Below are 18,676 nucleotides of genomic sequence, written 5' to 3' on the forward strand. Positions count from 1 at the left end.
CCCCATGTCCCATTTCACCAGCACAGTCCTCATCAGGAGGCCACAGCTAAGACTATCTCAGCAATATAACTGTCACCTACTAAAGAATAAAGGGTGGGGTTTCTCGGATGTGTCTCTGTAACAATCAGTACTCAAGTATGGTCGAAGCCTTCAGTGAAATTGTTACTTTCAGTCAGTGAGCCTAGGCACTTGGGAAAGAAAATGAACTTTTATAAGCCAGTAGGGCAGTGTTCATAAATCTCTCCTGGGCAAATGGGGCCCTCGTGGCTTGAAAGAACTATTACTCAATACTTCCTAAGCACCCACGTAAGTTCATGTTTCTCCCTGAGGGCCTCACTTGCTCCAGAAGAGAAATGTACTACAGGCTTCAGTCTTGTTTAAAATTGGTGTGATGCATGGAGGCAGATCATTCGGGCCACCTGGATGTGCTGTGAAACAGTTTCTCAAACAGTTCCAGCATTTCCAAACGCACCTATAAAAACAAAACTGAACGCCCATTAAATTCGCTCTTTAGGAAACATACTTTGCTCCAACAGAGCCAACTGACCGGAGAGAAGTTTCAGCAGAAACTTCTGGTTACTGGCAAGAATAAGGACAACGTTCAGGTACATTTGGAGGGGCATGAACTAAGTCAAGGACAGACCCTCAAAAAGAGACCCCTCCTTCCCCAGCCTTGGCTAACTAAGGCCATTATACAGAGGGTGAGTTGGAGAAGCTAAGGTAGAATCTGAGAAAAATGCTCAGCATTTAAAAACTTAAAACCTGTGCAAAGGTTATTCCCATCTGCCTTAGCAATGGGCCTTAAGAGTTCTATTTTCTACTGCGCCAATAAAACTCTGGAGTGGCTGTCTGTGAGCCGTTAAACCCAGGCACAGCCGTGCTTCCCCGAGCTGCACAGGCCTGCTTAGTGTTGGTGCACACTGTTGAGGTTAGACTGTTGGCTCCTTTTCTCTACATGCTTTCTATCCATGAGAATCATTCACGTACAATACTAAATTTCAACTTTACATGGAGCAAGCTTTGAGTGGAATGACCACAAAATTATAACTATGATAAGACATTTTCTCAAACTAGGTATCTTTAGGTAGTCAGCTTTCCAAAACATTGGGGGGGGGGGGGCGGGGAGGGAATATGCACGTACAAACAAAAATAAAATTAAAAAGGGATTAACAGAGAGAGCCAATAGGAACATTTAAGAGGACATAAACTCTAGGGACCTATCCCCAGCTCCATCGCTTTATTAGCTGTGAGTCGTTGGACTAGTTCGTCTCCGAGCCTCGGCTTCCTAACGTGTGAAATAGAAATAATAACAGGCCTACGTTTCCTAGCATGGACCAGGCATCTGAGGCACAGTGCTCAGCAAAGGGAAAGCTCACAATACATGGTCACCTTTATCACGTGACTCTTACTAACCTCAGCTCCAGGACTTGCTGGTGCTGACTTAATACAACCTGTCGAGTCACCTGTGCATATGACTAGAATTGGCTTCTTGTTCACCTTGTCACTTAGAGGCCGCAGTCTGCAGGCTCTGTTTATCCTGACTAAGAGTTTCCCGATGACATAGCAGTTACACCGAATCATCTATTTGTTTAGCTCTTTGCTTTTTGCTGCTTCCAAATGTCTGTGGATTGATTTGTGTGGGTCCCAGAAATGTAATCGTTAGTTGTTTGTCTAAAGAGGCTTCTCTCTGTGTTTGTTTTTACTAGAAGTCAGTCCTCTGAACCTGCGGTTTGCAAACTTTCTTTCTGAGCACGGAAGACTATTTATCAAACAGAATCTGACAAGCAACTCCAGTTCTGCAAGTGAAACAGAAAAAAACAGAGCTGTGCCGATTATAAAAGAAGGGGTTCACGGGGGCTGCCCTGCTCCAACCATGCCAGGTAGCCCCTAAAATGCCCCCAGGAACTGTCACGTCCTGTGGAACACACTCCAAAAACACTGATCTCAACGGTTCTTCCAACCTGGATCTCACCACATGGTCTGAACTTGAGTCTCACTGGTGAACTCCTGCTTCCCAACTCCCAGCTTCATCAGTCACGACAAAGAGACCCACAGAATCACGATCCTTTGTTTCCTAAATGTTCCTAACGTGGCTATGGTCTGTGCAGATACATGGCCCCTTATTTTTGGGTTTTACTGACTGAACCCTGAGTTACAACAAGTACCCGCCCCCCCCAAGGAACACCCCAGGATGACAGTGATTACATGGCTGCGCCCACCATATGTATGGTGCATGATACCATCATTATTGGCTTCTGGAGAAGCCAGGTTCCATTTAACAGTTTTTTTGGTACCAGTTAGGCCATGCCATATAAACCAAGGCAAGCCAATCTAGCAAAGATTCAAAAGAATGAACAAATAATTGTCAATGAACATGCCATTCCAATGGTGGAATACACTCCTTACAATGCTTACAAATACCAGTAGTTTCGACACTTATGAAATGCTACAGGGACAAAAAATTAGAGAGAAACTCAGAGGAGGGGATCAGCATACTGCAGCAGCTGGGGAAAGTCATCGCTTCACAAAGCCCCAGACTAGGAAGCAGGCCCCTCCTCCCCTGTTTAATTGCTGCTGGGCGGAAGCATGACATCGACTTAACTGTGGGAAGGCAAGAAGGAGAGGGGCGCTTGTTCGGGGTGGTCTGAGGGAGACCAGCCAGGAGCGATGGGGTGGGAGCCAACCAACAAAAGATCCCGACCAATCGTGAGGAAAATATTTCCTCCACAGAAAAAGTTGTTTCATCTCCCAGGAGAATGGCTGGAAGACTCCCAGCCTGAGTCATTCGGAAACAGCTTTTACGGGGCACTCCGGAGTGTCCCGGGGGAGTGATCGGCCGGTGATGCAGGAGGAGACTTCATGACCAAGTGGGTCTTTTCCAGCTCCAACTCCCATGGTTTCTGGAACCTTCCGCTTCTTCCCCAACACACTGTGGCCAGTGTGACTGAAGCATGACTGTCAGGATCTTCCGGTCTGAGCATTTTAAGGCCTGGGTGTAGCTACAAACAAGGCTCTGAGGCCTCCCAGCTGCGGCCCATGAGCCTGGAGTCCCAACATCCATGTAAACAGCTCCACCTAGACCAGGAGCACTGAGAAGGTGGTGGGTGCAGGGTCCCTGGACGGGGTGCTGCCCAGCCCAGGCACTTGGCAATCAGGCCTCAGTGAGGGGCACGGCCTGGAGCCTCTTACATTTCCACATGTCACCAGGGGACTGCTGAAAGCGTGTCCCTTTCAACATCTGCTCATCAGATCTGCTCTTAGGAACCAGTAGTAATTGTACCTACTCTGTGACAGAAGCACTGGCAAGGTCTCACATCCCCACAGCTGGCTCGTGAGCGCAGATGGGCCGTATCAGATGCTATGTCTGCTCACATCTAATTATGAATCTGAGCCCTAAGTGACACTTGTCACCTGCAGAGACAGCCGCCGGACAGCCCTCAGGAACGTGTTGCTGAGCGCAGGTGGGAAGGCTGCTTCTCCACCAGCTCCGCTCGCCCTCCCAAGGCGGCACCAGCAGGACCCGCACTGGACCGATGGTGCCGTGACTGGGCGCCATCGCCTGGTGCTGCTGACCACACGCCAGCGCGCTATGCTCCTGGCACCTGTTCACTTGGCTCGGGTTTCTGAAAAAAATCTACGTCCAGAGATTTAGTTTTAAGCCAAAAGAGCCTCATAGAAAGTATCTGATTAAACATCCATATTTTTTTTCTGTCTTACTTCAAAGTTTTTGTTGGGTGCTACAGGTTGTTAGTATATCACCAACCACTATTGTGTGACAAAGTTCCTCAAAAGGTAGTGGCTTAAAACAACTGTGTATTATTTCTCACAATTCCAGGGGTTGGCTGCGCATGGAAGGCCGGCAAAGGTTTCATTCACACGCCTGGCAATGAATGCCACCTGCTGAGGGGGGCACCACAGCTCCCCTCCTCTGGTGGGTGAGGGTCCCAGGGCAGAGTTGCACCAGGGCAAAGCAGGAGCTCACAGACCTCTTGAGGTCAAGGCTCTGGAACTCACACAATACTTGTGCTGCGTCTATCACTCCAAGCAAGTCGGAAGGCCAACCCAGATTTCAAGGGGTAGGGAAATAAAGCGCCGGTTTTGGATGGGAAGAGCTCAATGGATGTGTGACCGTTTTAAATCTACCACATGCCAGCATCTCCCTTGCTGGGTTGGAGTGACAGGGGTTCTGGGAGATGGCCATGAGTTCTCTCCAGTCAAAGGGGTCCCAGGACAAGTGCCAAATGCCATGTCGATGCTTGAGGAGGCACTGTACACATTAGCCTGTTCAAGTCTCTGAGAAGTCCCGTAATAAATACAAAACTTGTTTAACTTTGTTTAATGATGAACAAAAAAGTTTATAAAAGACCATTTCTCTGTAACACCATTTTGGAAAGGTCAGTCATGAACTCTGAATTTTTGGAATAGCTCCAGTTTATCACACTTTTTCTTGATGCCTTGTGAGATGTCCCATAAATGTCACCTGTGTTTCCAAAATACCTTCTACTGTGTGGAAGTGGCACACTCCACTGTGAGTCCTGAGTTGGGGATTATAAAACTAAAGGCTACCAGTTATCTCCCAGATTAGACATGAAGAAACTTCCACTTGAAATCATCTTTTTTTTAATTTATTTTTTAGAGAGAGGAGAAGGGAGGGAGAAAGAGAGTCAGAGAAGCATCGATGTGTGAGAGAGATATCAGATGCCTGTCTCACAGCCCCAAATGGGGACCCGGCCTGCCACTCAGGCATGTGTCCTGACTGGGAATCAAACTGGTGACCTTTCAGTTTGCAGGCTAGTGCTCAACCCACTGAGCAACACCACCCAGGCCTCAAAATCATCTTGATGAGCACTAGAAAACTTCCCTTAAAGTTGTATTAACAAAGGTTTGGGGTCTTTTTCTTCTGATACATAGTTTTTTTGAGCATTGACATTAGTCTTGATTCCTATAGAACATACATTTTAAGATTCACTCTGACTAAACTACCCAAGTTTAAAATTCAGTGAAATAACATAGCCCATAGCAGAGCAGGAGGCCACAAGCTATTCCTTCACAAGGGGCTGACAGCCCACTACAGAGCCACTCTACTTCGTAATCTGCCTGTTGGTCACCAATCTGTACCCTCCATACAACTTTCTGCTGAATCAGGAAGAAAACGATCATCTATCTGCAAAACCAGGCTCTCCACTGAAAGCTTGTGATCACTCTGATGTGGGGGAAAATGATCCAATGCTCTGGTGGGAGCATGAGGGCCCCGACGGGGAGTGAAGAATCATGAGGGCTGGGCAGCATCAAATCAAGGCTCAGGGCCGTTACAACAAGGGCACCCACCAGACCAGGAGGAGCAAACGCCGTCTCCCCGAGGACCAGACACCCACCGCTGTCCCTGTGCCAGTGCACAACGGAGGCAGGCTGCAACACTAGGTGCTGAAGAGGAAGCTGAGCAAACATCTGTGTGCTTTGGTATTTTCTCTTGAACTGGGGAGGGTGACTGACAAGGGGTAGACAGAAGGGTTTATGCTTCTGGCTGCTGGATCGGTGCCTCACCATTGATTATTCCTACATTCATTTCAAATAAAGGGCAGATTCTCCCAAAGATACACGGCAATCAGGGGCCAGTTTATCACATCAGAAGCGAGATATCCTAACATTTCTTTCTTTGGCATCAAATACTTGTGAGTCTTTAACTTACTCGATGAGGTCATCAGGGAAACATCTCCTGGAAGCCCGAATGCGGTTTCAAAGGATGGACTAAAAGTGAATCTACAGAGGAAAGGGGAATTCCAAGCGAAGGCAGTCCGTGAGTTACAAAGGAGGATGTGAAGAGGATATGGGGATTCACAACTGCACCACGTAGGCTCCATGAGCTCCACTTACCACCCTGCACCTAAGTGGTTTCTACAAAGGCAGAATGTTTGATGGGAACTTAAACATGAGCCTTTTGCCATGAGTGTGGGAGACACTACAGGCAGGGATGAGGCCCTCAGGACTTCCACAAGCTGCCGTCCCTCACCTCCCTTCTCGGCCTCACTACACCTCGTGTTTCGGTCACACCAAACCACTCGTAGCTTCCTGACCTGGCTTTACACCTTCAGACCCTCTTGCCTTTGCCCACTCTTGTCTCTACCAGAACTTCCCCTTGCCTCCTTCATCCCTTAGTGAAACCAAGTCATTCTTAAGGCCCACATCCAAGGTCACAGCTCTGGGATGCCTTCCCCAAATGGCAGAATTAACTATTCCCTCCTCTGTTCTCATATAATCAGTTCGTTACAGTGGCGATGACCTCAGCTGGTCTCTCATGGCCAGGTTAGGAGCTCTTTAAGGACCGGGACATTGGTCTGAATGATTAGTCATCTGACAGTGTCAAGATCTTTTCCCCACATCCCCTAAACGACACTACTAGCACAATCAACAAGGCATTAGGGTACATTTCCTATGTCATCAGGACCACTGTGTGAGAGTAACAAAAAGGAGTAACAAGATGCATGATTCTTTTTAAGGTCCATTCCAGCTCTGGATTCCACCTTCTTCCCTTCCTTCCCCAGGAATTTCCCAGAGCAATGAAGGTGGCTCTGTTCAAACTTGGCTGACCACAGACTTCCGTCAGATTTTTGTTTTCGTCCAGATCTGAGTGCATGGAAAAAATATCGTAATTTCCTTATAGGCCTAGTTATAATTCTGTAGGCTGATTAGCACTGCGGAAACCTCAACGGTATAAGGAGCCTGACAATCCAGTTACTCCATTTGTTATTCTAATGGCCTCTCAGTGTCTGTTCCCAAGCATGATGTCATTTCAGAAACAACATCAAGCCGCCTCTCAGAGGGTCTCCCTGTATCTTCTCTTCCCAGGTTCAGAAGCAGTGGTATAAAATTCTCAGTAGCTTTTAATTCACTCTGTTATCTGTCAGATACTGACGTAATGTAAGTACACTCTATTAAGGATCTCGGTATGTGCTCCGCATCTGACCATCTTAGGTACCTTTCTCTAGAGTGAGCTTGTGTTAGAAATGTTAAAGCCATGCACTCAGCGGGCACTGTCGGTGCCCCTCAGCACCACACCCCCACCAACCCAGCTCCCCATTCCTGCACATGCAGCAAGCACCTGGGACCTCCAGCAGAAGAACTGCCACCTGAAGGAGCAGACCATAAGGGTTCGCCTCAAGAGCAGCCACCAGTCAATGGCAGATGTGAGTCAGAGGAGACATACCCCAGCTTGCTGGCCCCTCCAAGTGGATGATTCTGAAGGCTGTTTCCTAGAAGTCGGGGACTGAGCAAACAGCTCAAGTGCATCCCTTTATGGGCTCTCCTCTCCTCTGTATTCCACATCCCTGTTCCCTTAATGCTTTCTAGGATTACCTTCCTAATAACCTCCTTGTGCTTGAATCCATAGCACAGGATCTGTTTTGGGGGAAACTGGTCTAAGAAAAGTACCAACACTGAAGCAACGTGACACCAATAAAAGCAGGCAGACCCATGGGGACACCCGCATTCGGGTGTAGTAAACTTTCACAGTAAATAAAACACAGTCAGGGCATATTCGGGCTGAAGAACCTTTCCGTGTCATAGTCACAAAGAGTCTGACAGGCTCAGGAAGCAAACTGAGCAGCTCTTAAATCTCCGGGAGTTACTGTGTTATATGTGTTCTAACAATGGATTGAATTTCATTGGCTGTTTCCAACTTCCATGGTATTAAATTTCCTTTTATTCTTCCCAGCACCATATTTCCAATAACCCCTGGAAAAAAAAAATGTACCCCTGGGGAAGGATATTTTGCTATCTTAATAAAGTCTTTCAAGCCTTAGGAGACAATCACCATATTTTCATTCTCAAAAATATTAATTTTACTCCCTGAAAGAATCTTATGAAAATATTTGTATTTCTTGCCTGAGCTCCCTGGGAGGTGAAGTTGAAAAGCTAGCTAATAAAGAATAATCCCAGTCAGGGAGGAGGCATGGGTTCAGTCTGGGGCGCACTGCATTAGAAGTGCCAGTGGGACACCAGGGGAAGACCCCCACCAGGCTGTTGGCTCTGCGGGTCTCCAGCCTGGAAGAGAGTTCAGTCGGGGCGGTCTGGCCCGTGGGTGGCAGCTGAAGTCACAGAGGGGCTAGATAACTTGGAGGATGCAAGGAGCTGAAGTCGAGAAGGAGAATCAAGGATGATTTGGAAACAATGATTAAGGGACAGGCAAGATAAGTAGGCCAGTCTGACAAGAAACGTTAGGAGAAGAGAAAAAGGTTAGAATCACTTCATGGGGTCAATGAATGCTTTTTTATGAGCCAATGTGTTGTTGATCATTAGTACTCTGTCAACAGGAGCTGCAGCACGTCTGCCTTGGACAGAGAGGGGGAAACGCTGACTGAAGTGCCAGGGCAGGAGGCAGGGTGGGGACAGGGTGAGGCGGCTGCTCACTGGGCAGAGCTCACTTTTCAGACCCTGAGTCACAACCAAGAAGTCTCATTAGGACTCCCAACTGTGTTCTCTTTGACACTTCCACACCTGACTTCCCCTTAAAACACAGGACAGTTTGTATGCAATTAACTATTACTGAGAAGACGATACGTGCAAAGTTATGCACCCTGAGAAACCTTTCTACAAAAATGGAACAAGATCACAAATTGGTCATCATAAATGACAATTACACCTAAAAAGAATGACATAGAAAATCACAAAAGAAAGTTCTGGTCAAGATGGGTGGAGTAAACATGCCTCACCTCCTCCTACAACTACAGCAAAAATTGCAGCTCGACTACAAAACAAGTATTACCCAGAATTGTCAGTTGTATGGAAGGTTACAAGTATTACCCAAAAATCCAGTTGTATGGAAGTCTGACAACCAAGGATTTAAAGAAGCCACATCCATCCAGACGGGTAGGAGGGGTGGAGACATGGGGAGACATGGTGACGCACGGAGACGCACGGAGACACACAGAGCGGTGGAGAGGTGCAGAGGCACGGAGACACAGAATGGGCAGTCCCACATCCAAGTGTGGTGTGTTAAAATACAGTATCAGGAAGGACACCTCAGGAGCGAATGATCCCAGCCCCAGATCAGACCACCCAGCCCAGGGTTCCAGCACCAGGAAGATAAGTCCCCATAACTTCTGAATGTAAAAACCAGTGGGGGTTGGGGTGGCAGAAGAAATTACAAGATTCTAAAGGGCCCACAATGGACTTAGGACTCATGCAGACTCACCCTTCTGGGATTCAGCAACCAGGGCAACAGCTAGAAGGACACTGGTGCCATACAGGGAAAAAGTGAACTCACTGACAACAGGGTATGTGCTGGAAGACAGCTTCTGCTCTGGCAAAACTCCAGAAGACAGGCAGTGGCATTGTCTCCTCTGTGAGTCCTCTCCAACACAGAGCCACAAAGCCCTAACACAGGTTGCCCCACCCAGGTGATTACCTAAGGCCGCACCCTAGAACTTACAGGTGAGCTTTTCTATAATTGGCCACGTTATTAAGACAGGAATCAAAGCAGCTCTACCTGATACACAGAAATAAACACAGGGAGGCTGCCAAAATGACAAAAATAAATATGACTCAAATGAAAGAACAGAACAAAACTCCAGAAAAAGCATTAAACAAAATGGAGGTAAGCAACCTATCAGATGCAGAGTTCTAAACACTGGTTATCAGGATGCCCCAGGAACTAACTGGGTATTTCAATAGCATAAAAAAAAGACTTAGGCAGAAATGAAGGTTACATTAAGTGAAATAAAGAAAAATCTACACGGAACCAACTGTGGAGGGAATGAAGCTGAGAATAAAATCAAAGATTTGAACACAAGGAAGAAAAAAGCATTCGATCAAAACTGCAAGAAGAAAAAAGGAATTCAAAACACCGAGGAGAGGCTAAGGAGCCTCTGGGACATCTCTAAATGCACCAACATCCAAATCATAGGGGTGCCGGAAGGAGAAAAAAAAGAACAAGCAATTGAAAACTTGTTTGAAAAAAACAATGAAAGAAATTCCCCTAAATTGGTGAAGGAACTAGACATACAAGCCCAGGAAGCACAGAGAGTCCCAAACAAGATGGACCCAAATAAGACCATACCAAGACACATCATAATTAAAATGCCAAAGGTTAAAGATAAAGAGAGAATCTTAAAAGCAGCAAGAGAAAAGCAGAGAGTTACCTACAAAGGAATTACCCTAAGACTGTCAACTGATTTCTCAAAAGAAACATTGCAGGCTAGAAGGGGCTGACAAGAAATATTCAAAGTGATGAAAAGAAAGGACCTATAACCTCAATAACTCTATCCAGCAAAGCTATCATTTGGAATAGAAGAGCAGATAAAGTGCTTCCCAGATAAGGTAAAGCTTAAGGAGTTCATCATGACCAAGCCATTATTATATGAAATGCTAAAGGGAATTATATAAGAAAAAGAAAAAGATAAAAATGATGAACATTAAAATGTCAATAAATTCACAACTATCGACAACTGAATCTAAATAACAAACTAAGCAAACAAGCAGAACAGGAACAGAATCATAAATATGGAGATCATTTGGAGGGTTGGGAGAGGGAAGGCAGAAAATGGGGGAAAAGGTACAGGAATTAAGAAGCACAAATTGGTAGGTACAAAATAGACGGGGGAGGTTAAGAAGAGTATAGGAAATGGAATAGCCAAAGAACTTATATACATGACCCATGGACATGAACTAAGGGGGCACCTGCTGGAGAGAATGGGTATACCAGGTGGAGGGGGGCAAAGGGGGAAAAATTAGGGCAACTGTAATAGCTTAATCAATAAAATGTATTTTAAAAATAAAAAGAAAATCACAAAAGAGAAAATACAAATGGTCATTCTATAATACTTAGGAAAATCTTTCAATTTCATTAGTAATAAAACAGTAAAAAATAAGATGAGGAGCCATTCTCACTTCCCCAACTGTCACGATTTAAGGATCCAATGACCCTAAGGGTGTGATAAAACAAAACCCTTACACCGCCAATGTAAGCCAAACTTCCCTAGATATATGGTATTTTAAAAACTGAACGGATAGCCATAAAAGAATATTCAAGTTTTGTATTTAATGGTTTAAAATAAACCTGAAAACAGCTTAATTATAAAAAATAGGTTAAAATGATTTAAATATGTACCATAATATAGAATATCCAACCACTGAAATTCTTCCTTTAACCAGAAACTTTCAATAATATGGGAAATTCCATAAACATACAATATTAAACAAAAAAGTAGCTGAACATAAAGGTTGACACAGAGTAAGTGCTCAGCTCTGTGAAGAAAAGAAGGCACACGAAGAAGCTTTCTTAGGGACTCAGCCTCTGGACTGACAGTGGTGACCCCAAAGAGGTCCTATTGTTTTTTCTCTGAATGAGAATACTTTTCTTTATAAACAGAGATTAGTTTGATAATCAGGACACATATAAACATCTTCTGACAATTCTAGCCCAGCCTTAATAATAAATACGTAAGAGCTGGGGCTTGGCTTCAAGGGTATACATACCAGCATTCAGGGACACTAGGGAGGACTGAGGTGTGACCTTTGGGCAGGTGAAAAACCATCTTTGCTTGCAGAAGCAAATAACAGAATACTGCAGCAGCTAAAGAAAAGTGTAACTCCTGGGGGTTTGCCCCAGGAGCTCTCTCTGTAACTAGGGTCTCATCAAAATGCCTGACAATTTCTAGGACAGACTTAAATGTACCTGATGTGAGTGCAAATAGTCAATAAACTAGGTACCCTGATCTTGAATGATAATAAGGAGCCCATGAAAGCACTTGACCACCAGCCTAGGTTGACTGTCTTTCTAATCCACAGCTATTCCATGAATAAAAGGAGGGGGGACAAATTGAACTTCAGCTGAATCAGGGATAGAGTTTGAAAACTAAGCAAGAAGAGAGAAATGTAGTAAGGAAACAAGAGAGGAACCAGCTCTTTCGAATTAGTCACACTAGAGGGCTAAAGTGGGGGTCCAGTCACATTTGCCTCATTACATGAAAGGGATGACCTATGCTGTGAGTTAATGACAGGAAGTGTCCATTTCCTAACACAACTTGGCTGTGTGTATAGAATAATAGGGATCAAAATCAGGTACAGTTCCAAGTCCATCTGAGCTTGCCAAGTACTTGTAAGAGTTTTTCATAGGCTGCTCTGGGTAATCCAAGGTACAGAAGGGGTGTCAGAGGCAACCCTATCTTCAGAGGTTGCTTGGCACCCTAGCCTTATAACTAGTGGTTGCCCCCAGCGTGAGAGCACAAGATAGGGGAAGGGTTACACAAATTTTATTTTGGTTATTGAATTAAACCAAAAGGAAATGCAGATTAAATCAGTATTTAATTCAGAAGAAGTCCGTTTATGGTAGGAAATCATGACAAAATTTCCAAGAGCAGACATGGTGTTTATGGGGGATGGATCTCGGAACTTTTGAGCTGCACTACAGCCTTGTTCGGTGGTGAGCAGGACTGCCGTGGTTTGGCATGGGAAACAGAAAGGGGCCCAGGAAAAATGTACACAGCTCCTACTTACCTATATTGACAAGCTTCATATAAAAGCATAAACATACTTCACACTGACAATGAGGGAAACACCTCCATACCACCATTCAGCTGGGGTCAGTTCACCTCCTCCCATTCAAAAAGCAATTTAAAAGTGGATCGCTAAAGCAAAAAGCTTTCGAAGTTAGGATCACGGGCATTTCACCGTGCAGACAGAATGACAGAAGGAGTACCAGCTTGTGTTCCGAATCTACCTGCTGGAGGATTTAGGTGTAGTCTTTTTCACAGCCCTTGACTTCTGACTAAAACAAAACTGCACAGTTACTGGTGTGAGATCCAGAACATCCTTGCGGACTAATCCCATCGGACAGAGGACCTGAAATCCCTGTGGAGCAAGCCATCAGGCAGAGGACCAGGTTCACAGGAACATGGACACTCTGGCCACAGCAGCCCCAAGAAGAGTCCCCTTCCCAGGAGGGAAGCACACATTCTTCTTCATCCCTGCCTTCACTTCCTCCCCCTGAAACAAATGATTTTTCCTGCTTCTCAAAAGAATGAAAGCCACTACATGAGAATTCTCTTAACACTTGCACTTGAAGCTTATCTATTGCAATCCCACCCTTCCTCTACCCCAGCTCCTGCCCAACACTTACCCATGGGCACCTGCCCACCCCGGGGAAGTGCTTCACCAGTGAGCCTACCCTGCCCTCCCCCCTCTCCCTCCAGCCCTCACTGTTTCTGGCCAGTGAGTGTCCTACCTGATTTCCTGGCCTCCAGTCATTCTGCCACCTGTGGTTCCTTCTTACTGTTTAACTTCACTTCTCTGCTCAAAGGAACTTTCATGGCTTTCCCAGTTACAGACGGGTCATACTCCTAAAACTCCTTTACGAACTGGAAGGTATACTTCAGCCCACATTCACTCCTCCATTTGCCCATTTGCTAGGCACACAACATGTGTCAGGCACTGTGCTGGGAAGCCTGCAGCGTGTCTGAAGTAGTGGTCTCTTCAAGTGACTGGTGCAGAAACATCAGAGAACCAGCTCTACGGTCTAAGCATCATTTATCCTCTGTCCATTCAACCAGTATTCATGAGCACCTACCATGCATCAGACACTGTACTGGGCATCAGGGGTGTAATGAAAGACTCAGACTAGCCCTCAGGAAGTTTAGGGCCCACCGAGGGAAGCAGCTTTCCGGAGAAAGAGAGCATTCCTGCCGGGGAGAATCCTCGGAACACTCCTATCGGACAGAAACAGGTCTAGCCAGAACTCCTTATCAGAGAAAAGGCAAACTATCAACGTGCAAGCAACGAAAGTAGAAACAGAACTGCAGTCACTTTAAGTATTTAATATATTTAATTACTTTAATTTGCTTTTTAAAAATCTTGCAAAATCACTGTCTCGTTTCCACTCTATTTTGTCAGTTTCCTACCCAGAGCCCACATATTTGATTCAATTCACCCTCAGTAAAGGCAGAAGGCTGTTCTGCCCTCTCTTATTAAGTGCTATACCTCTCCAATTATCTGCTTCCAAGTGCTGGTGGAAATAAACTTTATACTCTAAACCTAGAATTTAAAAACCTTAATGTTATAGCAGTGAAACTGTATTCAAGGAAAGCCACCTTTCTTTAGTGAAAGATTCTTCATGAAATTTTATGAAGTCTTCTGTTTAATACGCAAATATCCATTCTGCTTAATTCCTGAGTAGAGCTTACAGTACTGGACAGTGCACTCTCACTCACTTAACCAGCCTGGAATAGTACAAGGACGGCAATGCATTTGTCGTGTTTCCCACTCAAAGGTCTGCGGGCGTCACAGATCATGTACTTGCAATGGGAGCGTTCTGACAAGGAAAGTGGCTTGGTCTTGCTTGGTACCAGCTACAAAGAGGCAGACCAGAGAGGTTAGGAAACCTCACCACTATCACCTTGTGAACCAGCCAGGACTCACACCCAGATCATAAGATTCTGAGTCCAAGCCTCTTCTCCCACCTCTTACAATGCACTTCAGTGTCACCCAGGACACAGACATGAAACAAGCACACTGATAACCTTAATTGTATTCCCCACTCCTGTTTCATGCATACACCAGTCAAAACTAAACATCTAGTCAGCAATCATGCACTTGAGAATATATGTCCATATTTCTAGTAATATGGTAAGAAGAGAGTGCTAATTTAGAAAGTAAGGTCAGAGTTCTCTGTAATCCAGATGCTGTTAATTCGGAATTGTCATTCCCGTGTATGTCTGACTTGGTCAAGTTTTACTGCATTTCTATGGGATGAATTCACAGTCAAGAATAAAAAAGACACCGAGAAGGCTGTTTTAGCTGGTTGAATCATCAGTGAGGGGGATTTCAAGGGTGAACATGACTTAGCTCCTCAAGGCACTGGCGGAATAGAATTGGCTTTTCCCCAGAGCTGGATAAACAGGCCAGCCTGGCAGCGAGCCAGGGCGACAACCACAATGGGGGACTAAATCATCACTGGAACACATCGGAAATGTGGAGCCACTTAACTCAGGGGTGAACATGAGACTCCTTACATAAGGGGCAAGATGCAATCGGTCCTGTTTCCGCTCATGCGGACTGGGCCTCCGAGGAGAAGTAAACACACCGCTCACCAGCACAGACCTGCCTCTCCCGAGACTATTTTCTCCCATAGAATGGCATGAGTGAAAAGCAGGCCCCACTGCCAACCCCAGTGTCCCCTGGCTGACGGGCATCCGAAATTCTGGATCTGAACCACACCTGACGGTGTTATTAGCTAAATTTTAAACAGGTTTAGGAACACCTGGTTCAGAAAATCAGATGCAGTAAATCCCTTATTTTCAACATATAGGAAAATGTATATATTTTTATTAAGAGCCTTTATTAATGGAAAAATCAGTTTCTCCCACCTTCACTAGATAAATATGGAGCAGATACTTAAAGATCAGCAGTAACAATGCCAACGATTAGCCCTCTCAGGACACCCGCCTGTCTGGGGCCGGCAGCCCTGGCTTTCTCATGAGAAAGAACTTTGCTCAACCAATTTCATAACTCATAAGTGTTTATAGTTCCCATAAAATGAAACAAGAAGAACCACGTTTCCTAATCTAATCCCAGCAGTCGTTGTTAGAACAATTTAATAACATTTAAGAAGTCAATGGTTCAATTTATGACCAAGAGCAATTTCTCCTCCTCTAGAATCTGTAAGTTAAAAAGATTGCCTTTCCACAAAGGAGATGGTGTCTGTGAAAATGCGCTACAAACCCCCCACACGTGGCAGACTCTCCCAAGTAGGAGGTATTGTTTGGTCCCAAACCATACAACATGCTGGCTCCCTTGGCCTGAGCTACGCCCCTGTTCATCATGAGGCCTTGATTTTCTTGAATGCACGTTCAACCCTTATTTAGTGTTACTAATATCTTCCAAAAGTGACCTTTACACATGATAATCCATAGAGTTAATCATAAATCACCTATTAGTCAACTGTTTTCAACTTTTATGTAAGCAATTACTCTACTCAGCTGACACTCAGTAGTACAATGAGTACTCTGAATTGGCCATCTCTACTTCCCCTTGCAGGGAGAAAGGATAACAAACAGCGACATGGTCCACGAAAAGTTCCAAAGGCATACAACCTAGTCAGCTATGCCCATTATAAAGCACTCTGAAATTTGTTTTTATGAACAATAACAGAACAATTTATGTCGGAATTTGAAGCATGGAAATTACAGCATTAAATTTGACACCATTTATGAAACTTTACAGGGTCCTTTAAAACATTTGTGTGTGCTCATCAAGCGGTGTTTCACCCTGCCACCTCCCCCTCCAAAAACTGCACCTCCTTCCAGTAAGTTGGTGGCCACCTGGAAAGTGTTTCCAAAGAATTACTGACACAATAAGGGTGTCTGATTTCATTTACTTACCTAGTGTATCTGCAAGAATGCTGGGGACTCTCAGTGAGCAAGTTCAGAAAAATGTCACCTGGAGAAACAAATCAAACAAAATGTTGAATTAAAAAAAACACAAAGTAAACGTATCATGCAATTCTACATCTTGAAGTATGTGATGTTCCAAATATCGGTTCCCAAGCAGCATGTTCTTCAACCTGCAACAGAACACAGCCATGGGGGCACTGGTGCACCCCACCGGGGGCGAACAGCGAGGAACCAGAAACACCGAGAGGCCGTGCGGAAGGTGCAGCCCAAGAACACACACCTTGCACTGGCTTTTCCTTTCCCCTCACAAAGGGACCCACCTGAAATGTTACTTGTGCCCTTGAGGGCACTGGGTAACAACCACAAAGGCACAAATAATCCAGCAACAAACTAAGGAGTGACATATGAGATTGTGAATGAGAAAACTATCCTGGTAGCACTCTATGTCTTCTACAATAACTCTAACTTTTTTAGAAGCTAAATTCACAAGGATGTCAAAGACTGGAGAAATGAAAAAAAAAAGGTCATTAACACTCGAACACAATAAACAGAGGAACTGAGAAGTGAGAATTAATTGAATGATTGATCAGTCTGTTCAGAAATCGTCTTCCTTTTGGTGTTCTCAGAGTCTTCAGGTAACCTTAAAAATTTTAAGTCTATTAATACATGCACAAATCCCAAAATGTCTGTTCAGGATTGCTTGGAAATATTCAACAGAAATGGAGCACATTTCTAACATAAAATATCACAGTTAACCACTAGTTGGAAACCTGTTGTGCACCTAGGAAGGTGTGGCATCAGACTATAACCGCTCCAGACAGGCAGCATTTCCACTGACAGATGAGGAAACCGATGTTGAAAGGAGCAGAGAACTTTCCCCAGCATCACACAGATCCAGGGTTTCCAAACAGGACTCTTCCCTGCCATGGGACCCCATGACAGCACCCCTTCCACAATTCACAGTCCATCCATCACCTCCCAAACAGAAACCAGACGGGCCCTAGAACTCCGGAAAGGAAGTTGACTAACAGATAAAAATGAACTTCTGCTTTTTGCATGCTTCAAAGTTATTCTATCATTTCAAAATGAGTAGCCTAACCATGCTATTTAGGACTATAATGGGATATAGCATATGAATAAAAATTTAGAAATAAAGGGTTTACGGTTCAAGAAATATTAAAAACACAACTAGGGATAAAGAAATAGTTTTAACTCCACGTAAGGTGGATCAAACAGAAAACATTCAACAGTTTGAATTCTATTGATAAACAAGAAGGCAGAGAAAGGTTAAGCGCCCATCTTCTATAATGTCAAACTTTCCAATACACCCATCATAAACTTTGATAACAAAAGTCTGTAATACCAGGCTGTGCATATCCATACTTATAACTCGAGGTTAAAGAGCCAGTGCAGGGCTCAAAGAACCCTCTGTCTGAAGAAACTATTTTAGTTCAGTAACCAGCTCAAAGATACTGCACAAGAGTCACTGGGTTTCACTTCAAAAAAAAAATATTAAAAAAGAATTCTGAACTCATAAGGCCTTTTGTTATAATAGCTTAGGGGAGCTATGATTTTATTTTTTTAAAAAATGATTCTAGTAAGTTAATTACTAGTTAAATTCCAAGCAGTTCCCACAACTTCATTTCACCCCTTTAGGGAGAGTCACGGGACGCCCGACCGGCATTCCTGTCGGGAAGCGGCTGCTGGGAAAGCGCCCCAGGACCACGAGGAAGGGGTCTGTCCTCCATGGAGGTCTCGGTCAGCACTGCGTGGCCTCTAAAAGTGAAACGGCTCACAAAGATACTCGAACTAGCACAGTCCAAAATCAAAGATAACATTTCAAAAACCTCTTTTGTTACATTTGACGCAAGCAAAACTCTGGACATCCCAAGATGGATCCCAAGAGCTTCGCGATTCCAGAGAGAGAAGGCACGGGCAAGTGCTGATTCCCGCCCCACGTTTCCCAAACTCCCGTTGCTGGGGAAAAGCACTTCTTAGAATATATGAATTTGGCCTAAATTCTGAAGAGAAAAAGGTACTTGGGAATAAGTTTTCAGTATCATGAAAAAGCTTCTCTGACAACAAATTCTTGTCTTTTGAAACTCCCAAAGTGATCAAAAAGATAAAACATGGCAATTCTGTTACAGGGTTTGGTCATTTTACAGGGTGTTATGGTAATTTTTATTTTTTTAATGTTATTTCAAAAAATACAATAGACTAAACATATACTGTCAGAGAGCCCTCCAAAGTTCACAAAATAATAGTGATTTTATTAGGCATTTACTGTCAGGCAC

General features: G+C 44.5%; 1 protein-coding gene across 6 annotated transcripts in view; it reads right to left on the reverse strand.

Annotated features, from left to right (window-relative positions):
- The window catches only part of LHFPL2 (LHFPL tetraspan subfamily member 2), a 147,506-nt gene that overhangs the window by 64,077 nt on the left and 64,753 nt on the right, over positions 1-18,676 (reverse strand). For all 6 annotated transcript variants that reach the window (XM_028516104.2, XM_028516114.2, XM_036020454.1 and 3 more), the window contains one exon: positions 16,371-16,428. The gene's annotated coding sequence lies outside the window, so the exon portion shown is untranslated. The remainder of the gene's footprint in view (positions 1-16,370; positions 16,429-18,676) is intronic.

The sequence above is a fragment of the Phyllostomus discolor genome, chromosome 3 (genome assembly GCF_004126475.2).
Source record: "Phyllostomus discolor isolate MPI-MPIP mPhyDis1 chromosome 3, mPhyDis1.pri.v3, whole genome shotgun sequence".
Classification (NCBI taxonomy): Eukaryota; Metazoa; Chordata; class Mammalia; order Chiroptera; family Phyllostomidae; genus Phyllostomus; species Phyllostomus discolor.